Source organism: Mustelus asterias, chromosome 3 (assembly GCF_964213995.1).
Source record: "Mustelus asterias chromosome 3, sMusAst1.hap1.1, whole genome shotgun sequence".
Taxonomy (NCBI): domain Eukaryota; kingdom Metazoa; phylum Chordata; class Chondrichthyes; order Carcharhiniformes; family Triakidae; genus Mustelus; species Mustelus asterias.
In genome coordinates this window covers 22,090,340-22,111,446 of record NC_135803.1, presented here as the reverse complement: position 1 = coordinate 22,111,446, position 21,107 = coordinate 22,090,340, and the positions used below count along the sequence as shown (strand labels likewise).

Genomic DNA, 21,107 nt, shown 5'->3' with positions numbered 1-21,107 from the left:
TAATCGTCGAGGGGGGGGGGCCAAAGCGGCCTGACCAACCGTGCCCGGGACTACGAAAGGTCGTGACCCCCGCGGAGTGATCGAGTCGAGGGAGGGAGGAAGGAGTGTTGATGAATTGTAAATATAGCGGATTATATATTGTCTTTAAATATGTCAGGAAAATAATGGAGAGAATTCCAGATTGGGGGAGGGATATCATGGATGAGAAATAATAAATAAGGAGGGGAAGAAAAGCTGTACTTGAATTTGTCTGTCAGCCGCCACATATGGTGGGGCCAAAGGAAGGGAGTGAGAGGGCTTTCCCCTCCCCCATTGACTCTGAAGGGATGGAGCGGGAAATAGTCCCGGGGAAGGATACACGGGCGACGCGCAGGGTGAGAAGGTGAAGCTGTGTGGAGGCCGAGAGTTAGTAAAGAGAGGGGGGCAGAGGGAGAGGTGGTGACAGGACAGGCTGTGTAGAATTGGAACAAACTAGGTAATAACATTTATTTTTAAAAAAAACAACAGCAACAAAGAAAAGGGGAGTGGGGAGGGAGAAAGAAAAGGGAGACACTTGTTTATTCTTGATTTTTTTTTGTGGGGGAAAAAAGGAGCCAAACATTTTTCTGAGCTTTCTTTCCTTTTTTTTAAAGATATCTATATTTTTTGCATTCCTTGCCCCCTCCAGAATGAATTCTTCAAGACCTAAAATTTAACTCTTTTTAAAAATATTTAAAAAAAAACAAATTTGGGGAGGGGGAAATGGAAGAATCGCAGGAGAGGAATTTGTGTCTGAATATGAAGATGGGTCAATTTATGCTTTCTTTCAAATGAGCGATCAGGGGCTTATTTCTTTTGGCTTTTTCTTTCCCACCTCCCAGGCCTGAGTTATTTCCCCCCCCACCCCGGTTTGAGAAGGGGAGCGAAATGGAAAGAGAAAGAAAGAGGGGAGGCCCGAGCTCTGGACTCGAGCCTTGCCTTCGATTTGCTAAGTAAGGGCCAGGGAACAAAATGGCTTGGACATCTTTCTGCTCAAGTTGCTTCTGGCAGGATTTTTTTGTGTTTTGTTTTTACAAACGAGTTGAGGCTCTTCCTCCTCGTTTGGTTTTATTTTTTGGGGGTGGGGGAATGTTGGAGGAAGGGCTTTTGAAAAAAAATAATAATTCCCCTTCCTCCCCCACCCCCCCCATCATCTCCATTCCCCTCCCCCATTTCTTTCCCAGCAGCACTTGGTGTTTGACGTTCACACATCCGGCGACAGCTGTAACTCCGACAGCGGGGATTGATGCTGGGACACAGGCCTGGACGCTCACCCCCCCACAGCCTTTTCCCTTTCCCCCGACCCCTTTTAAAGGAGTGCTTGTTGGAGGTGACCAGGAAAAGGGGCAGCCAGGCTTGAACTTGTGCAGTAAATGTAGTTGCTCCATCCCCTCTCCTTTGGTGATTGTTGGGTATAAACCCACTACGAGGTAGGCCGCTTGTAACCTTAATGAAAGCTCTAAAATAAAGACCTGTTGTCTGGGCCCTGCCTGCCCAGTAATATTTTCCATGATCCAGAGACCGACGTGCAATATTACCCCATTTTGTGGGTAGTAATTTGTTTCCTTGTGCTTTTATTTAAGACGTACTTTTATTGTTGTGTTTTTTAAAACAAAAAGCGACTTGGACACTTACAGCAAGCACTGGGGATGTTGCTTTGGTGGCATAGAATATTTATATCGTTCGGAAAATTTATTGAACAGTCGTTTTGTTAACATTGGCACCGACCAAAGCGGTGCAATTCTGCGGCAGTAGTGTTGTGTAGGCCGCAAAAGTAAACAGGAATGGCCAACGCACCACGTATCTCCGTAAACCCATTGTCTGTCCTAATTTCGACAAAGACGGCAAGATATTCAACTGATGTAGTTAAACTTCGGATGTGTGGAGAGAGTAGAAAGTTCGGTGTATCATTTTTTGAAAGTCTAACGCTAAGTGAAACTCTTTAATTTCCCTTAATTTTATCAACCAAGTTGAGTTTAATTTAGCTTCAGGAAGAAATCTGAGTGTTCTGCCAAGAATAGTCGTCATCAAATAACTTGGTTATGGGTGCCTACACAATCGGATATGCATGAAGTGGGCAACTTCTTGCATTTCTATTGTACCTAAAGTGCAAAATTTCTCAATTTATTAAGAAGGCTGCCGTTTTATAGACATGGATGCATTAATTTTTCTTCATGTAACTGCTAGATTTTATATATTGTCTACTTGAGTTTCTGTTCCTTGAAAGCATACCTCCAAATTTTTCCTCCTTGTGCTACCTACTTTTCATTTTTTTAACAATCTTGGTAGGGCAAGAACCAAATAAGCACCATTGACAGCATTACAATTGAATGTAAAGGCTCTTCAGGATTCAGCTATCATGTTGATTTATCAATGGGTGGCATTGTTGCAGATGTTGAGATGTTAATTTCTTTTGTTTCAAGTTCAAGGCTGTTTTTAAAAAAAATCATCCTCTTTGAAAAGATATGGCATTTCTTTGGATTTTAGTAGTTCTCTGGTCCTCATCCATCTTAAATTGGGATGAATAACATGGAATGTATTGTGGCCAAGTTTAATCTGTTCTTTCTTGCAGTCCATATGTGAGCACTCTTGTACCAGGAAAGAATGTATAGAGTTGAGGGAGGGTTGGATGGAAGTAAATGTCAGACATTGGATGGTGGCTTGCTTTAAATTTCAATAACTTGAATTTGGCTCTTAAATGAAGGGAAATAAATCGGGGATCCATTTCAGGAATAGTTCACTTGTTTAAAATAGCGCACAATATTTTGAAAATCAAATTGATGGAAATCCTTTGTTGAAGATCATCAAGCTTTTGAAGGAGTATGAAAAAGTGTAGCACTCCATTGGAAATTTTTGTAATCTGCAAGTGTTCAAAATTGCTGGTGGAGGTAACCAGTTTTGTTCCATGTTGTTAGCTTTTAGAATGGACATACTAATTCTTCTGGACATGACGATGAGTAAGATTCCCAATGGTTCCAAGGCAAGGTTTATGGCTTGCTTTAACATGTTTACAAATTATGCAGTGAAACCACAGATGGGTGCACATGGGTAGATTGCAACCTCCTGGATCAACAAGAGAGTAACCTGGTATATTATTCGGGTTGGACAACTGGTACTTTAGAGATGCAAAAGAGAATTTGTATGAAGTTAAAACAAAATTGCACAAGTACATTAATCCCAAATTGGAATGGTAGCACAAAGAATTCATGAACACGTTATTGCCGTTGTTTATAACAACTACAATCAAATGGTGGGGCTTGATTTTGTTTTAGATTAAAATTAAGTTGTCAAACATCTTGTTCTTGCGTTTGGGAAGCAGTTCATAACACTTGCACTTGAGGTATCTTCTGCCTCTGCTATTGATAGAGAAGCAGGAAAGTTGTGCATGTCACTGCAGAAAAGTCAGAATGTCTATGTCATTATTTAAAGCTTTATTCTGAGTGCGCTTCGAGTATTTGAGATCTTTTTTAGACACCATGATCAACTGCCAACCAATTCAGAAAGATTAAAATGGCTGAAACTCTTTTTCTATGCTTACAGGTCAGTTTTCACGTGATGTTACTGCCCAGGGTGCAATGAGGGTTAAATAAGCTGGCACTGATGTCCTTGCTCAATTTGTAAGTAAACAGATCTGAGATTTGTATTGACAACTTGGGAACAGATTAAATTTGATGCTAAATGGTTGGGGGAATTTTGCCAAAATTGCACTTGAGAATGAAACTATACAATTAGGTCTCTAATATTGGTTATGTTTTATTGGTCCCCAATATGTTTAATAATGGGTGACATTGGGGTGGTGGGGGAGGAAAGAACTTGGTCAATCCAACAGGTAGAGCACAAAGCCAAAGCTAGTAGTGGTTATTACTATTCGATCAGTTTCTCAAAACACAAATTCCCTCCCCCTCAGTGCCGATTAATGGGAATGTATGTAAATGTTAATCTTGACATTATTTATTGCAGTGGCACTGTAATATATTAAGAAATAGTATGAAGTAGAGAACTGTGGAAATTAATTTTATAAACACTTGTGCTTCTCATTTTGTTTCTAAATTCTCAATAACAGCTTTCATTAAAGTGAACAATAATCAAGGGAGCGCCTGAATTCACTAGATGGGTTAACCTGCTCTGAATGGGAACTGAGGGCAGGTTTTAGATGCTTTCGGTCCAGACTTTTAGAATATGTAGTCTAACATATAGTTAAAGGAAACTCAAGGTGTAGATATCTGGTAATGAATCTTGTGCAAAAATAATAGCACAGTTAAGCTTCGAATGGCTTTGCTGCTTTTGTGCCATTGTTGTGCAAAGCCTGGAAACTATTTCCAGTGAAAAGAGTAGGGAAGTGAATATAGTTGAGAAGTTGGAATTATGGCCATAGGACTGATATGGAATTGGACTGGAATATATTTTGGGGGCTTGCTGAGTGAATTTAGGTTGTTTGTATTCTGACTATACAGAATCTGGGACTGACTTGTATTTCAGATGCATGAAACATGGATAACTGAATATCTTGTTGAGTATGACATGTCTTGCCTTCTGAATTCCCTGTCTATAGCTATTTTTGGTCCTCTGGGCATGCTAAAATACATCATAGTCAATTATTACTGCCGTCACTCTTGTAGGCAAATATGGAATCTTGTTTATATACAGCAACATTCTATATAGTTTGCAATTAAAATGATAACTTGTTTTGTTTATGGGTGAACATTGTGAAGGGCATGAGGAAAATGCTAGTCATCTTTGAGAAAGTGCTGTTGGATCGTCAATGTTCATCCAGAGATGCCAATAGGACCTGGGTTTAACACTGAAAGAGCCTGGTCAGCATAAATTTACCAGCTTAATATCTGAAGTGTGACTTGAGCTTAACATTCTCCCTCTGAGGTGTGACTGTTTAGGCAAGCAATAAGTCCCGAATAGATAAATTACAACTATGTGAAGCAATAGAGTCCAGTAATAATATTTGTGCTTCGGTAAAGCTTGCTTGCTACTGGAACTTTGTTCCTCGTTCATTGAAACCTATCATAATGGCATCCGGCCACCATGAGAGTTATGTACTTGTGCTGCCAGTACCCTCTTTTTCAGATATTGGGTGAAAGGTGGAGAATACATGTTGCACACTGGATGCTTCCAGGTTTAATTGTTGACCTCTAAAGTATCTTAAACTAATTCCATTAATGAGGTTTTCACAATTGTATGCACAGTCTTCCATACAATCCTTAACGCTCTGATTTTTGAAATGTGATTCCTCTTGTGGAAAGCGGTTAAGGGATTGCTCTTTCATGCTATATTTCTGCTACTTCCTTTGCCCTCACCTAAGGCAACGGGTAAAACTAAGTGCATTAATGCTTGTAACGTTTTGGAGTTAATTCTTGTGGGTTGATTTCTAATGTGTTTACACTACATTTTGATATAATGCGAATTGTCTTGAAATCTAAAACATCCAATTTGCCAGTAGCCAGAACTGAGAACTTGTATTGCTGCCCAAAGTTCTACACCCTTTTGGTTGTTATGCAAGACATGAGGCAGTGTTTTTTAAGTTTATTTATTAGTGTCACAAATAGGCTTAGATTAACACTGCAATGAAGTTACTCTGAAAATCCACTCATCACCACATTCCGGCACGGGTACACGGAGGGAAAATTTAGCATGGCCAGTGCACCTAACCACATCTTTCGGACTGTGGGAGGAAACTGGAGCACCCGGAGGAAATCCACGCAGACACGTGAATGTGCAAACTCCACGCACACACTGTAACCCAAGCTGGGAATCGAACCCGGGTCCCTGGTGCTGTGAGGCAGCAATGCTAGCCACTGTGCCACCATTTTGGAACCACAATAAAAAACTAGACAAAGCTGCTTGTGATTTTAATAAATTGTGTTATGAAACACTCATCTGCTTCATGGTTAATAAAGGGATGACAATAGATGATGTAATACCTTGTTCCACGGCTTAATTTGGGGAGAATGAGTCCAATGTGTAAATCTCATTCCTTTAGATTTCTACTGTCCAACTTTGACAAAGGAAGTGTTTATTCCTAGAAACACTGATTAGTCCAATTCTAAAGAACAAGTTCAACTTCACACTATGGCGACCTTTCAATATCTGTTTACATTGAACAGTGGTTGATGAACTCATCTTATTTGAAATCACGTAGCTGTGCATCTCTAAGTTGAAAGAATGGGCATATCAGATCTATTTCTTTCCAGTGTTCAATATTCCTATTCATAAAAAAAATCCATAAGGCATTTGGAATTTTAAATTTTGACTAACTGATCGGTTTGATCAAAAAAAATCTTACTTCAACAACTCATGTCAGTATTTATAATTGTGGTGCAAATGGCCAAGAATGCTAACATTTCATAGCGGAGAAACTGATATACAAGTATTTTGCTGCACTGTTTGTTGATGTGCCAATTAAATTAGAATAATGTTTGAAGGAAGTGTTCTGCCATTGTTCTCAGTAATTGAAGTTTTCATATCTAAACAATTTTAAACGCATTCAAGAAAGTATTTCAAAACATGCTAAATTTATCAATTGATTTATCTTTAATCTATTTTAAAAACCTTCATTAAAATTTATTTTGAAGGTTTGGATATTTTTGCACAATTGAATTCTGATTCTACTTTGAGCATGTGATGTGAAGTGATTTTCCCAGAATCAAAAGGAGATGAAGTCTTGCCTGGATGAGTACAGCTCCAACAACACTGAAGTAGCTGGACACCATCCAGGACACAGCTTGATTGGCACCCCATCCACAAGCATTCACTGTCTCCACCCACCGACACACAATGGCAGCAGTGTGTACCATCTACAAGGTACATTGCAGGAGCTCTTCAAGGCTACTGAGAGAGCACCTTTCAAACCCACAACTACCATCTAGTAGAACAAGGGCATCAGATACACGGTAACACCACCAGTTGGAAGCTTCCCGCCAAACCCCGCACACACACCTTGGACTTGGAAATATATCACTGTTCCTTCACTGTTTCTGGGTCCAAATCCCAGAACTCCATCCTCAACAGCACCGTGGGTGTATCAATACATGAACTGTAGTGTTTCAAGAAGGCAGCTCGCTTCTACTTGAGGGCAGTTAGGGATGGGCAATGAATGCCAGCCTAGCCACATCCTATAATTGAACAAAAAAAATACTATAAGTTTATGTATTAGTGTCACAAGTAGGCTTACATTAACAGTGCAATGAAGTTACTATGAAAATCCCTAGTCGGACACTCCTTAGTGCCTTTTCAGGTACACTGAGGGAGAATTTAGCATGGCCAATGCACTGTCTTTCGGGCTGTGGGAGGAAACACACGCAGACACGGGGCGAACGTGCAGATGGTGACCCAAGCTGGGAATCAAACCCTGGTCTCTGGTGCTTTGAGGCAGCAGTGCTAGTCACTGCCATGGTGTCGCCCTAATTCCACAGAAATTACTGATTTAATTTTGGCATGAAGACAGTGGAGTTGTGGCAATGTCACTGGGATGGAATTTAATTTCGGTTAATAAATCTGGAATGGACAGCGACTTCAGAAATGTTAACCATGAAAACTGTTATTGATCCCTTTTTATTCATTCGTGGGACATGGGCGTTGTTGGTTGGCCAGCATTTATTGCCCATCCCTAGTTGCCTGAGGGCAGTTGAGTCAACCATATTGCTGTGGCACTGGAGTTACATGTAGGTCAGACTGGATAAGGACAGCAGATTACCTTCCCTAAAGGACATTCATGAACGAGATGAGATTTTCTGACAATTGACAATGGCTTAATCGCCATCATTAGACCTTTAATTTCAGACATTTTTATTGAATTCAAATTTCACCATTTGCTGTGGCGGGTCCTCAGAACATCAGCTGAGTTTCTGGATTAATGGTCTAACGATAATACCAGTAGGCCATCGGCTCCCCTAACCATCTGGTCACTAATGTCCTTTTAAGGTAGGAAGCCTGTCATCGTTACTTAGTCTGATCTAGTCTGTGGCTCCAGACCCACAGCAAAGTGATTGACTTGTATCTGCCCTTTGAAATGGCCTTGCAAGCAAATCAGTTCAAGGGCAATTAAGGGTGGGTACCAAATGCTGCTCTTGCCACTCTCATCCCATGAAATAATTTTTAAGGCGGCCAGCCTTGCAATTATGTAGAATGCTTTAATTTGAAATTCCAAATTGAGCTTCTTGATTGTTGAATTGGTAAATGCACAACATAATATGATAACCATAGCTAGTTGCTTGTTAACTGGTTGCAACTAGAGCAGCAATGGACTACAGCTATTTACCTGAGTGCCCTGTTTCATGCTTTTGATATCCAGTCAAACGTACAAGTGCCTGGACATTGAACGAGATCAGAATTCGACACTGCACCCATTTTGTGATGCAAGTTAGATAGCACACGGTGAAATACTTAGATCTCACCAAGTCTTCAGACGAGAGTAGAAAAATAACTAAAAAATGGCATAAATTTAATAAAGTATTCTACTTTCACATTTCGAACTTAAACTTTTATTCCTGATTATGGTGTCTTAAGAATCAAATGCGAAATTGAAAAAAGATTTTTATAGACAATATGTCAGAGCTGCATATGTGGTTAGGTTTACTGTGAATTGCTTCTTGACGTTCCAAGGTTGTACAATATTGAGTAGAATATGGATTCGACCATTACTTAGTGCTGGCCATATTAAACACTATATAATTTGAACTTTCTATGGATGTCATCTTCGTGCAAAAAGTGAACATGTTGCTTGGCCCTGTATTTCAACAAGTCTGATTAAAAACACTTTGATTTCCATGTATAAAATTGAGTGATTATGGGAAGCGGGGTTTGATAGCTTGTGCTATGCATGTACATGCTGAATAGGAAATGTTATTGCTAGAGAATAATAGTAGTAATTCATTTCCCCTTGAATTCTTATCTGGCTAGCTTTGAAGGTTTTAAGTGAGTGACGCTTAAGTGAGACACTTCCACCCAATGAGAAGGGACTTGCTGAACTTTGCTTCCTATCACCGTAGGAAAGGGAGGGGCTGTATAAAGAGAAGAACAAACAGAAAATAGTGGAAATATGAGCAGGCAAACCTGACCTGAGCACTTCTCGCATTTCTGTTTATATGTCCAGTTTCCAGAATCCACAGTATTTTAAGTATAAGAGAAGTTACACAAAAGTGGGATTTATACTGTAAGGGTTATTGTGGGGTGTGGTCATTTATAAGGGTAAAAAACATCATTTTGCAAATTCCAGTTCCTTTAGTATGTAGGCTACTTGTCTTGCAAAAGTTGCCTGGTTACATTGCTACAGGTACTTTGTTTCTGTTTGCTTTGAGGGAACTTGGGGATGGGCAATATTAATACTGGTCTTTCCGGCAACACCCACATCCCAGGAATGAATAATAAAAAAAACTTGCAGGTAACTTGACATTGTGCAGTCTTATTTTGCAGTTACTTGAAAGCTATCATTTGGAAAGTTTTTAAACCTTTTCAAGAGAAAATTCAGTTGAAGTCGAATAGCTACGGATGCTGGAAATCGGAAATAAAAGAGAATGCTTGCAAGATTTGACAGGTCTGGCAGCATCTCGAAAGCGAGAAATCAAGTTAACGTCTCTGGTCGGTATGACTGCTTCAGTCTCCTGTGGAATCTTTTCAGCAATTTCCATTTTTTATTTTGGTGAACTCATTTGGCACTGAGCAGAAAAAATTGTGAAGCTGCTGTATGAAAATACTGAAGTTATGAACCCTTATGGTGTGATTGTAAATACAAGAGGCAGGTTTTCAGATTACTAACAGCAAGTAGGGCTATCTGTTTTTGTAAAGTTGTGGTTGATGTGAGGAAGCAGATTCATCAGTTTAGAAAGCAGCAAATACCCACGTTTTAGATCGGATTTTGTACCTGGTGCTATTTTGATCACACACGCTTGTTTTTGGGATGAGTAAAGGCCAGCATCATTAATTGCCCGGGGTGGGTGGAGGAAATAATGTTAAATCTACCTCCATGAACAGTCCCTGCAAACATTATTCCAAGCATAAATACACAAAATAATGTGGATGCTGGGAATTGGAAATAAAAGCATCCAATACTAGAAATTTGCAGCAGGTCAGGCAGCTTCTGCTGAGAAATGAGACTCAATGTTTCCATGAAGCACTTTTTATTTGAACAGCATGTGTGCCAATGAGCCAATTAATTTATTGTCTAGGTATGAATTGAGAATGATGTTTAGGACTGAGGAAATGATAAATTGAACAATGGATTTTTATTGTCATGGCCGCATATCTGGTACATTGAAGTGTTTTTCCAGGTACGAACTGCAGTTGATGTTTTCAGTCTGTTGGTGATGCCCTTCATCTCTTGGGGAAACTCAAATGTTTTAAGAGCATGTTAGAGCTGGATGTACATTGTTTGGTAGAAGCATGCAGCGCTTCCATGAAGCAAGTTTCCTTCAGCACCCTGTTCTAATACCTTGACATCAGCAGGTGAGAGTTCCAGTGCCTTCTCCCCAACAGAATAATTGGTTGCCCTAATTGCCTCTCGTGGAAATGTATATGATGCTGTAGCTTAGCCTTGCATGTTGAAATTTGCACTGGAGATCAATGAGGTGTACATGTGATCTTATATCCTTCTGTTTTGAATGTTTTCACGTTGTGCAGAACTTTAGTTCTTGACATGGTGCAGATTGCCATCATATGATTACTATATCCTAAATTTGGCATTTGAAGAACAAAGGCAGAGTGAAGATAACTGGTTGTTGCTGAAATCTGAATTTTAAGTGGACATTGTGCCGCCTTTCCAGAAAGTTAGTTGAACTTATTGTGAATGGATTTTACCTAATCTTAGCTGGGCCAATGGTTGGAGTTGCATCTTATGACAGAACACAACTTGCCAGTGTTAATACCGCATCATTTGGTTATCCTGCTGTAAACATACCTTGAGCCATTGGGGGGTAGTTTGGTTAGGTAGCATGTATTATGATTAGAACAAAGAAGAACAGGAACAGGCTCTTCGGCCTTCCAAGTTTGCGCCGATCATAATACTGCCTAAACTAAAACCATATGCACTTGCGGAGTCCGTATCCTTCCATTCCCATCCTATTTATGTATTTGTCTAGTTGCCCCTTAAATGCTGCTATCGTACCTGCTCCCACCACTTCCTTGGGCTGTGAGTTCCAGACATTCACCACCCTCTGTGTAAAAAAAAAAAAAGAACCTGCCTTGCACATTTCCTCTAAACGTTTCCCACGCACCTTAAACCTACGTCCCCAGTACTTTTCTTTACCCGAGGAAAGAGCATTTGGTTATCCACTCTGTCCATGCCACTCATAATCTTGTAAATCTCTTATCAGGTTGCCCCTCATTCTCCGTCGTTCCAGTGAGAACAAACCGAGTTTATTCAACTTCTCATAGCTAATACCCCCCAGAACATCCTGGTAAACCCTTCTCTACCCTCTCCATAGCATCTACATCCTTCTGGTAGTGTGGCGACCAGAATTGTACACAACATTCTAAATGAGGCCTAACTAAGATTCTGTACAGCTGCGGCATGACCTGCCAATTTTTATACTCAATGCCCTAGCTGATGAAGGCAAGCATGCCGTATACCTTCTTGGCTACCTTATCCACCTATGTGGACATGTACGCCGAGATCTCTCTGCCTGTCAATGCTCCTAAGGATTCTACCATTTACTGTATAATTCCTACTTACCGTTATCCAAGGCTGGAATCGTACTTGGGTCCCTGATGCTGTGAGGCTGCAGTGCTAACTGCTGTGCTTCCAATCAATATTAACCTCCATGCTTGACTATTGCAGTGTGATCCTGGCCAACCTCTTATCCTCTTGCACTCTAATCATCGAGTATCCAAAATTGTTTTTCTCGCCTAACCTATCCTTGAGTTGTATCTGCGCCCCCAGCCCCTCCAATTAAAAATTTACAGTTCCCTCCATTTCAATAGCATCCAGTTTAAATTCCTCAATCAAAATTCATTGAAAGGATGCACAGAGATTTAAACTATGGCTACCTTCTCAAATGCAAGTTAAAGATCCCATGGCACTATTCAGAGAGCAGCTGCGTTTACTCTTGTGTTTTATTTGATTTGATTTATTATTGTCACGTATTAACATAGTGAAAAGTATTGTTTCTTGCTATACAGACAAAGCATACCGTTCATAGAGAAGGAAACAGGAGTGTGCAGAATATAGTGTTACAGTCATAGCTAGGGTGTAGAGAAAGATCAACTTAATGCAAGGTAGGTCCATTCAAAGGTCTGACAGCAGCAGGGAAGAAGCTGTCCTTGAGTTGGTTGGTACGTGGCTTCAGACTTTTGTATCTTTTTCCCAAAGGAAGAAGGTGGAAGAGAGAATGTCCGGGGTGCGTGGGGTCCTTAATTATGCTGGCTACTTTTCCGAAGCAGCGGCAGGTGTAGACAGTCAATGGATGGGAGGCTGGTTTGCGTCATGGATTGGGCTACATGCACGACGTTTTGTAGTTCCTTGCGGTCTTGGGCAGAGCAGGAGCCATACCAAGCTGTGATACAAATAGAAAGAATGCTTTCTATGGTGCATCCCTAGAGCGGCACAGGCTTGGAGGGCCGAAGGACCTTTTTCCTGTGCTGTACTGTTCTTTGTTCTTTGATCTGTAAAGGTTGGTGGGAGTCGTAACTGACATGCCAAATTTCCTTAGTCTTCTGAGAAAGTAGAGGCGTTGGTGGGTTTTCTTAACTATTATGTCAGCATGGGGGGAACCAGGACAGCTGGTTGGTGATCTGGACACCTAAAAACTTGAAGCTCTCGACCCTTTCTACTTCGTCCCTGTTGATATAGACAGGGGCATGTTCTCCTTTACGCTTCCTGAAGTCAATGACAATATCCTTCATTTTGAAGGAGAGATTATTGTTGCCACACCAGTTCACCAGATTCTCTTATCTCTTCCTGTCTCTGTCTCGTCATTGTTTGAGATCCAACCCACTACGGCGGTGTCGTCTGCAAACTTGAAAATCGAATTGGAGGATAATTTGGCCAGTCATAGGAGTATAGTAGGGGGCTGAGAACACAACCTTGTGGGGCACCGGTGTTAAGGATGATCGTGGAGGAGGTGCTGTTTAGCTGATATTCATCACACAACTGTGACATCAGCGTGCCTTTAAGATATATTTTTTTCAAATCGTGTTCTATGCGGTTGAGCAGGCCTGTTGGTTTTTTCATTGTTGCTGAGCTATCTGCTAGAAGACCATTGATTGCTGCTTCAATGTCTTAAATGGGGCTTTGTTTATTTGTAATCTGGGCCTCATGCACTGACTTGGAATTTATGACTGGGTGGCAGGTCATCTGTTTTGGAGTTCTTTTTCTTAGTGAATTCAAGGTTTCACTTTCAGTTTGGCTGCAGTTTTAGTTAAGAATGTGTTTGGACATCAGACTGAAAAGCAGTGCCACTCTCCCGTTCGAAGTCCACCTGGCAGTTTCTGACCTGGAATATGCAACCAAGATTGTTGGGTGTGCTAACTGTTTGCTATCTCATTGCTTTATATGCAACCTTGCTGTGTGCAAATTAATTGCTCAGTTGTATTTCATTGGCTATGAAGTACTTTGGAATATTCTGAGGTCATGGAATACACTATATCAATGGGCGATCCTTTAAATCAGAGGTGAGGTATTTCTTCAGCCAGAGAGTGGTGAATCTGTGGAACTCTTTGCCGCAGAAGGCTGTGGAGGCCAGGTCATTGAATGTCTTTAAGATAGAGATAGGTTCTTGATTAATATGGGGATCAGAAAAGTATCAGCCATGATTGAATGGTGGAGAAGAGTTGATGGGCTGAGTGGCCTAATTCTGCTCCTATATCTTATGGTCTTAAGTCTTTGTTTTTTGGTTTGGCTTGTCACTCCTGGTTAGAGTTTACAGTCTTTTTAAAAAAAAAAAATTACAGGTAAATCTTTCTGGGGTGTATGGAACTTTTAGAGCTCTGCATCAGGTATAATATTTCAAATTTGCTGATGGCGCAAAACTAGAATGTAAGTTGAGGAGAATTCAAGGGCATTTGGACAGGCTGGGAGTGGGCAAGAACATGACAGGTGGCATATATTGTGAATAAGTGTGAAGTTTGCCACCTTTTCTACCAAAGTGGATAGCAGTATTTCTTGAATGGTGAGAGGTTGAGAAATGTTGATGTCCAAAGAGACCGGGGTGCTTTTTCATGAGTCATCTGATGTGGTGTGGCAAGCAGGTAGGAAGGCAAGTGGTATGTTGGCCTACATTGTAAGGGGATTAGAGTATAGGAGAAAATAAGTCTTATTTCTGTATAGAACTGTGGCACCTGCAGTCTTAAGTACAGTTTTTGGAAGAATATACTTGCCATTAGAGGAAATACAATGGAGGTTCACCAATATTTGGGGGAATCATAGAAACCCTACAGTGCAGAAAGAGGCCATTTGGCCCATTGAGACTGCACCGACCACAATCCCACCCAGGCCCTACCCCCATATCCCTACATATTTACTCGCTAATCCCTCTAATCTACGCATCTCAGGACACTAAAGGGCAATTTTAGCATGTCCAATCAACCTAACCCGCACATCTTTGGACTGTGGGAGGAAACCGGAGCACCCGGAGGAAACCCACGCAGACACGAGGAGAATGTGCAAACTCCACACAGACAGTGACCCAAGCCAGGAATCGACCCAGGTCCCTGGAGCTGTGAAGCAGCAGTGCTCTATTCATTAGAATTTTAAAGAATGTGAGATGATCTCATTGGATTTGATTTATTATGTCACATGCATTAGTTTCCAGTGAAAAGTATTGTTTCTTGTGTGCTATACAGACAAAGCATACCGTACACGGAAGGAAAGAGAGTACAGAATGAAGTGTTAGTTGTTGCTAGGGTGTAGAGAAAGATCAACATAATGTGAGGTAAGTCCATTCAAAAGTCTGATGGTAGCAGGGAAGAAGCTGTTATTGAGTCGGTTGGTATGTGACCTCAGACTTTTGTATCTTTTTCCTGATGGAAGAAAGTGGAAGAGAGTATGTCCAGGGTGCGTTGGGTCCTTGAATATACTGGTTGCATTTCTGAGGCAGCAGGAAGTGTAGACAGTGTCAATAGGTGGGAAGCTGGTTTGCATATGGACTGGGCTTTGTTCACGATCCTTTGCAGTTTTTTGCGGTCTGGAACAGGGCGGGAGCTGTGATACAACCAGAAAGAATGCTTTCTATGGTGCATCTGTAGGAGTTGGTGAGAGTTGTAGCAGACATGCCAAATTCCCTTAGTTTCCTGAGAAAGTAGAGGCGTTGGTGGGCTTTCTTAACGACAGCGTCCACATTGAGGGACCAGGACAGGTGGTTGGTGATCTGGACACCAAACATTTGAAGCTCTCGACCATTTATACTTTATCCCCATTGATGTGCACAGGGGCATGCCCTCCACTACACTTCCTGAAGTCAGTGACCATCTCCTTTGTTTTGTTGACATTGAGGGAGAGATTATTGTCGTCGCAGCAGTTCACCAGCTTCTCTATCTCTTTCCTGCACTGTCTCTCGTCATTTTTTGAGATCCTACCTACAATGGTCGTCTCATTAGCAAACCTGAAAATTGAGTTGGAGGGGAATTTGGCCATACAGTCATAAGTTGATAAGGAGTATAGTAAGGGGCGGAGGAGACAGCCTTGCGGAGCACCGGTGTTGAGTATGATCGTGGAGGTGGTGTTGTTGCCGATCCGTACTGACAGGTCTGTGGGTTAGGAAGTCCAGCAGCCAGTTGCAGAGGGAGGAAATGAGCCCCAGGCCACTAAGTTTAGAGATGAGTCTTGTAGGAATAATGATAAAGACTGAGCTGTAGTCTATGAATAGGAGTCTGACATAGGTGTCTTTGTTTTCTAGGCGTTCCAGGGTTGAGTATAGGGCCAGGGAGGTGGTATCTGCTGTGGACCTGTTGTGGCGATAGGCGAGCTGTAGTGGATCCAGGCAGTCTGGAAAGCAGCAATTGATTTGTGCCATGACTAACCTTTTGAAGCACTTCATCATGATGGATGTCAGAGCCATCAGGCGATAGTCATTACATGCTGTCCTGCTGTTCTTTGGTACTGGGATGATGGTCGTCGTCTTGAAGAGACGGATTGTTGTAAAGAGAGGTTGCGCAGGGTCTAAGTGTTCATCCGGGTAGCCCATCTGGGCCAGTTGCTTTCTGTGGGCTGACTTTTGAGAAGGCTGCTTTGACATTGGCAATGGTGACCTCGGATACAGGTTCATCTGAGGCTTCCGGGATGGAGGGCATGCTCTCGCTGACCTTTTGCTCAAAATGGGCATAGAATGCACTGAGCCCATTGGGGAGGGGTGCAGAGGAGCCGCTGATTTTACCTGCCTTCATATTGTAGTCTGTTATGCCTTACAGATCCTGGGTAGATGTAGCTAGGATGTTTTCCCTGGTTAGTGAGTCTCCAGCTAGGAGACAGAGGCAGGCCACTTGAAGACTGAGATGAGGAGGAATTTCTTCAGTCCTTCAGAGGGGGTGAAATTTTAGTTTTCTCTGCCACAGAAGGCTATGGAAGCTCAATAATTGATCATGAATTAATGTCCTTTAGGGAAGGAAATCTGCCATCTTTACCCAGTCTGGCATACAGCTGCACAGTAATGTGGATGACTTAAGTGCCCTCTGAAATGGCCCAGCAAACCACTCAGTTGATGGGCAACAAATGCTGGCTCAGCCAGTGACATGCACATCCCATGAAAGAATAAAGAAAAAAAATGTTCAAGACAAATAGATTTCTGGATACTAATGGCATCCAGGGGTAGTGGGAGAGAATGGTATAGAGGTAGATGATTAGCCATGATCCGTTTGAATGGCAGAGCAGACTCAACAGGCTGAATGGCCTACTCCTATGTTAAGGCAGTTAAAGTAATGTTAAGGTAGTTATGCGATTGTTTTGTTATGGAACGCTGTCGGCTACTAAGTTGGGAGTAAATTTATATGGAAATTCTGCAGATGGCAATAGTGATTGTCGGGCAGGGAAACATTAAAATGGTTTAGTTTTTGAACTTTTGTAATCATTTGGAAAGGAATGATTTAATTTTGCATATGAGTCACCTAATGAAACTGCAGTTGAGTTAAAACTTGTTACAACAGCTACAACCTGAATATTAGCAATGTTTAAAGTTGATTGCTGTCAACAGGAAAGGCAATGTGTATATTACACTTTTGTATGTGGTACTTGAAATGCTTATGCTCAATTTATGTCCATAAAATCCAATAAATTGTACCATATAGCAGCATGGTTGAGGATTGGTTAACTGATAGAAAATTAGGATAAACTGGTCATTCAGCTTGGTATGTTTTAACTAGCGACATACTGCAGGGTTCAGTGCATAGTTGAATTTGGATGAAGGGGTGCCAAGTATTATGTATCCAAGTTTGCTCATGATGCAAAGTTAGGTGGCAAAGTAAGCTGTGAGAGAAAAGCAACAGCTGCACAAGGATTTACAGGTTAACTGGATAAGAGCATGATGAATGGAATATAATATGAAGAAATGTGAAATCATCCGTGGGGAAAAATAAAATTTAATGTTGATATTCAGAGGGAGTCCTTGCTCATGAATCGCATGAAGTTTAACATGTAGCAAGCAGTTTCAAAATCAAATGATCCTTATGAAGGGATTGGAGTACAAGTAAAACCATATTAATACGATGGCATAGTGTGTTTAATGCGATCACCCCTGGAGAAAGGTGTACAGTTTTGGTTTCCTTACAAAATATAGACTTGCCTTTGGAGGGAGTGCAATGAAGGCTTGATAGACTGTTCTGGAATGAGGAGGTTGCGTATACTTTGAGATATTTCCTGGAGTTTAGAAGCATGATGGGTGATCTCATTGTTCTTAAGGGACTATACAGGATAGATGCTGGGAAGATGTTTTCTTTGGCTGAGGAGTCTTGAAATCTGAGTCCAAGTCTCAGAATAAAGCGTAAGCCATTTAGGAATGAGGTGAAAAGTTTCTTCACTCAAAATGTTTTGAATCTTTGGAATTCTTTACCCCCAGAGAGATGGATAGATGTTTGCACACAAAGGAATACCTCCAGTTGGGTTTCTGCCCCTGCTCTGGCTCCTATCCAAATAACATCTTGTGTGACTATGACAAAGATAACTTTGCCACCATGTCTTCTCAACCTGTCTGCAGCCTTGACATGGTTGAACACATCATTCTTCACTGTCATCCAGTTGCTTGGCACTGTTGTCACTTCATTCCATTCTTATCTAATTGTAACTGGAAAATCCTTTGCAATGGCTTCTCTTCCTGCTCCCATATGATGGCTTCTGGTGTCCCCTAGGCTCTATCCTTGGCCCTCATTTCTCACTTGCGTGCTGCTGCTCAGTGACATTGTCTAAAATCACAGGGTTAGTTTTCACGTGTACACTGATGACACCTGGCTCTACCATACCATCATCTTTTGCCATCTCCACTGTTGTTAAATTATCAGACTTTTTTTATTAATTCGTGGGACATGTGTTGCTGGCTGGCCAGCATTTATTGCTCAATCCTATTTGCCTGTGACTCTGGAGTCACATGTAGGCCAGACCGGGTAAGGACGGCAGATTTCCTTCAAGGACATTAGTGAACCAGATGGGTTTTTCTGACAATCAACGGTGGTTACATGGTAATCAGTAGATTCTTAATACCAGATATTTTTTATTTAATTCAAATTCCATCATCTGCCATGGTGGGATTCAAACCCAGGTCCCCAGAACATTAGCTGAGTTTCGGGATTAATAGACTGCTTATTTGATAACGAGTACTGGGCAAACATAAATTTCCTTCCATTAAATACTGGGACTACTGAAGCCACAAGATTTGATTCCCACTCCCACTCCAAACTTTGTTCCTTAGCATGTCTCTTAAATTTGAGTTTTTTGAAGAGGTAACCAAAAAAGTAGAAGAGGGCAGTGCAGTTGACATTCTCTACGTGAACTTTAGCAAGGGGGAGGGTTCAGTTGTATGGAGAATTAGAAAATCAAAGGTAAAGGAGAGGGTAGGAGTGCAGGTTAATGATGAAGACTTTCAACTAGTTAAAGGAGCCGAGGGCTCAGGAGAGGTTAATAAAGTTTCCAGACCACGTAATAGAACAGAGAGTATAGAAGGTGGCAGGAATCTAACCTCGGGCAGAGTAAAAAAGGTGACGAGCATGAGAAGGGAGGTGGTCAACACAGTGCAAGGCGATGGTCTGGGGAAGAATAACCAGTCTGTGACAGGAAGGGACAGAGCATGCAAACAAAGGAATGCACTAACAAATCGGGTCCAGGTAGGAAAGACTAACATAAAGACACTTTACCTGAATGCACGTAGCATTCGAAACAAAGTGAATGAGTTGACGGCACAAATCAGTACAAATGAGTATGATCTAGTGGCCATTACAGAAACGTGGTTGCAGGGTGACCAGGACTGGGAACTAAATATCCAGGGGTATCAGACAATTCGGAAGGATAGACAGGAAGGAAAAGGAGGTGGGGTAGTGAGAGACGATATAGGCTCTAAGGAGCAAAATGTGGAATCAATGTGGGTGGAGGTAAGGAATAGTAAGGGGAAAAAGTCACTGGTGGGCGTAGTCTATAGGCCCCCAAATAACTTCAAGGTGGAGCGGGCTATAAACAAACAACAGATGCATGTAAAAATGGAACAGCAATAATCATGGGGGATTTTAACCTCCATATTGATTGGTCAACTCAAGTCGGACCTGGTGGATTTGAGGAAGAGTTCTTAGAATGCTGTCCCGATAGTTTCCTCGAACAGTATGTTGCAGAACCTACGAGGGAACAAGCTATCTTGGATCTGGTCCTGTGTAATGAGACAGGTAAAATTAATGATCTTGTGAGGGATCCTCTTGGAATGAGTGATCACAATATGGTTGAATTTCTAATACAGATGGAGAGTGAGAAAGTAGGGTCCCAAACCAGTGTCCTCTGCTTGAACAAGGGGGATTACAATAGGATGAGGGTGGAGTTGGCTAATGTAGACTGGGAACACAGACTAATTGGTGGGACAGTTGAGGAACAGTGGAGGATTTTTAAGGAGCTTTTCCTCAGTACTCAGCAAAAATATATTCCAGTGAAAAAGAAGGAATCTAAGAAAAGGGATAACCAGCCATGGATAACTAAGGAAATCAAGGAGAGTATCAAATTAAAAACCAATGCATATAGAGTGGCCAAAATTAGTGGGGAACTAGAAGATTGGGAAGGCTTTAAAAAACAACAAAGAACTACTAAGAAAGCAATAAAGAAAGGAAAGATAGATTATGAAAGTAAACTAGCACAAAATATAAAAACTGATAGTGAAAGTTTTTACAAATATCTAAAATGGAAAAGTGGCTAAAGTAAATGTTGGCCCCTTAGAAGATGAGAAGGGGGATTTGACAATAGGAAACGAGGAAATGGCCGAGGCCTTAAACAAGTTTTTTGTGTCGGTCTTCACAGTGGAGGACACAAATAGCATACCAATAATTGATGGTCACGGGACTGTAGGGGGTGAGGACCTTAAAACGATCACTATTACTAAAGAGGTAGTGCTGGGTAGGCTAATGGGACTAAAGGTAGACAAGTCCCCTGGTCTGAATGGAATGCATCCCAGGGTACTAAAAGAAACAGCAGAAGTAATAGCAAATGCATTAGTTGTAATTTATCAAAATTCACTGGACTCTGGGGAGGTGCCAGCTGATTGGAAAACAGCTAATGTAACGCCACTGTTTAAAAAAGGAGGTAGACAAAAGGCGGGTAACTACAGGCCGGTTAGCTTAACATCCGTAGTTGTGAAAATGCTGAAATCTATCATTAAGGAAGAAATAGCAGGACACCTGGAAAAGAATGGTTCAATCAAGCAGACGCAGCATGGATTCATGAAGGGAAAGTCATGTTTGACTAATTTACTGAATCTTTTGAGGATATAACGAGTGCGGTTGACAGAGGGGAACCGGTGGATGTGGTGTATTTAGATTTCCAGAAGGCATTCGGTAAGGTGCCTCACAAAAGGTTGCTGTGTAAGATAAAGGTATACGGAGTTGGGGGTAAAGTGTTAACGTGGATTGAGGATTGGCTATCTAACAGAAAGCAGAGAGTCGGAATAAATGGGTGCTTTTCCGGTTGGCAATCAGTG

At 41.5% G+C, this 21,107-nt stretch overlaps 1 protein-coding gene across 13 annotated transcripts in view; it reads left to right on the top strand.

Moving 5' to 3' along the window:
* The first annotated feature begins 47 nt into the window (after positions 1-47).
* trip12 (thyroid hormone receptor interactor 12) overlaps positions 48-21,107 on the top strand; it is a 160,237-nt gene continuing 139,177 nt past the window's right edge. For 6 of the 13 annotated variants that reach the window (XM_078205917.1, XM_078205910.1, XM_078205891.1 and 3 more), the window contains exons 1-3: positions 403-475; positions 1,206-1,448; positions 3,559-3,635. The gene's annotated coding sequence lies outside the window, so the exon portion shown is untranslated. Of the gene's footprint in view, positions 118-356; positions 476-865; positions 972-1,205; positions 1,449-3,558; positions 3,636-21,107 lie in introns of those variants that run through there. The other 7 variants (XM_078205904.1, XM_078205896.1, XM_078205866.1 and 4 more) reach the window with 5 other exon arrangements.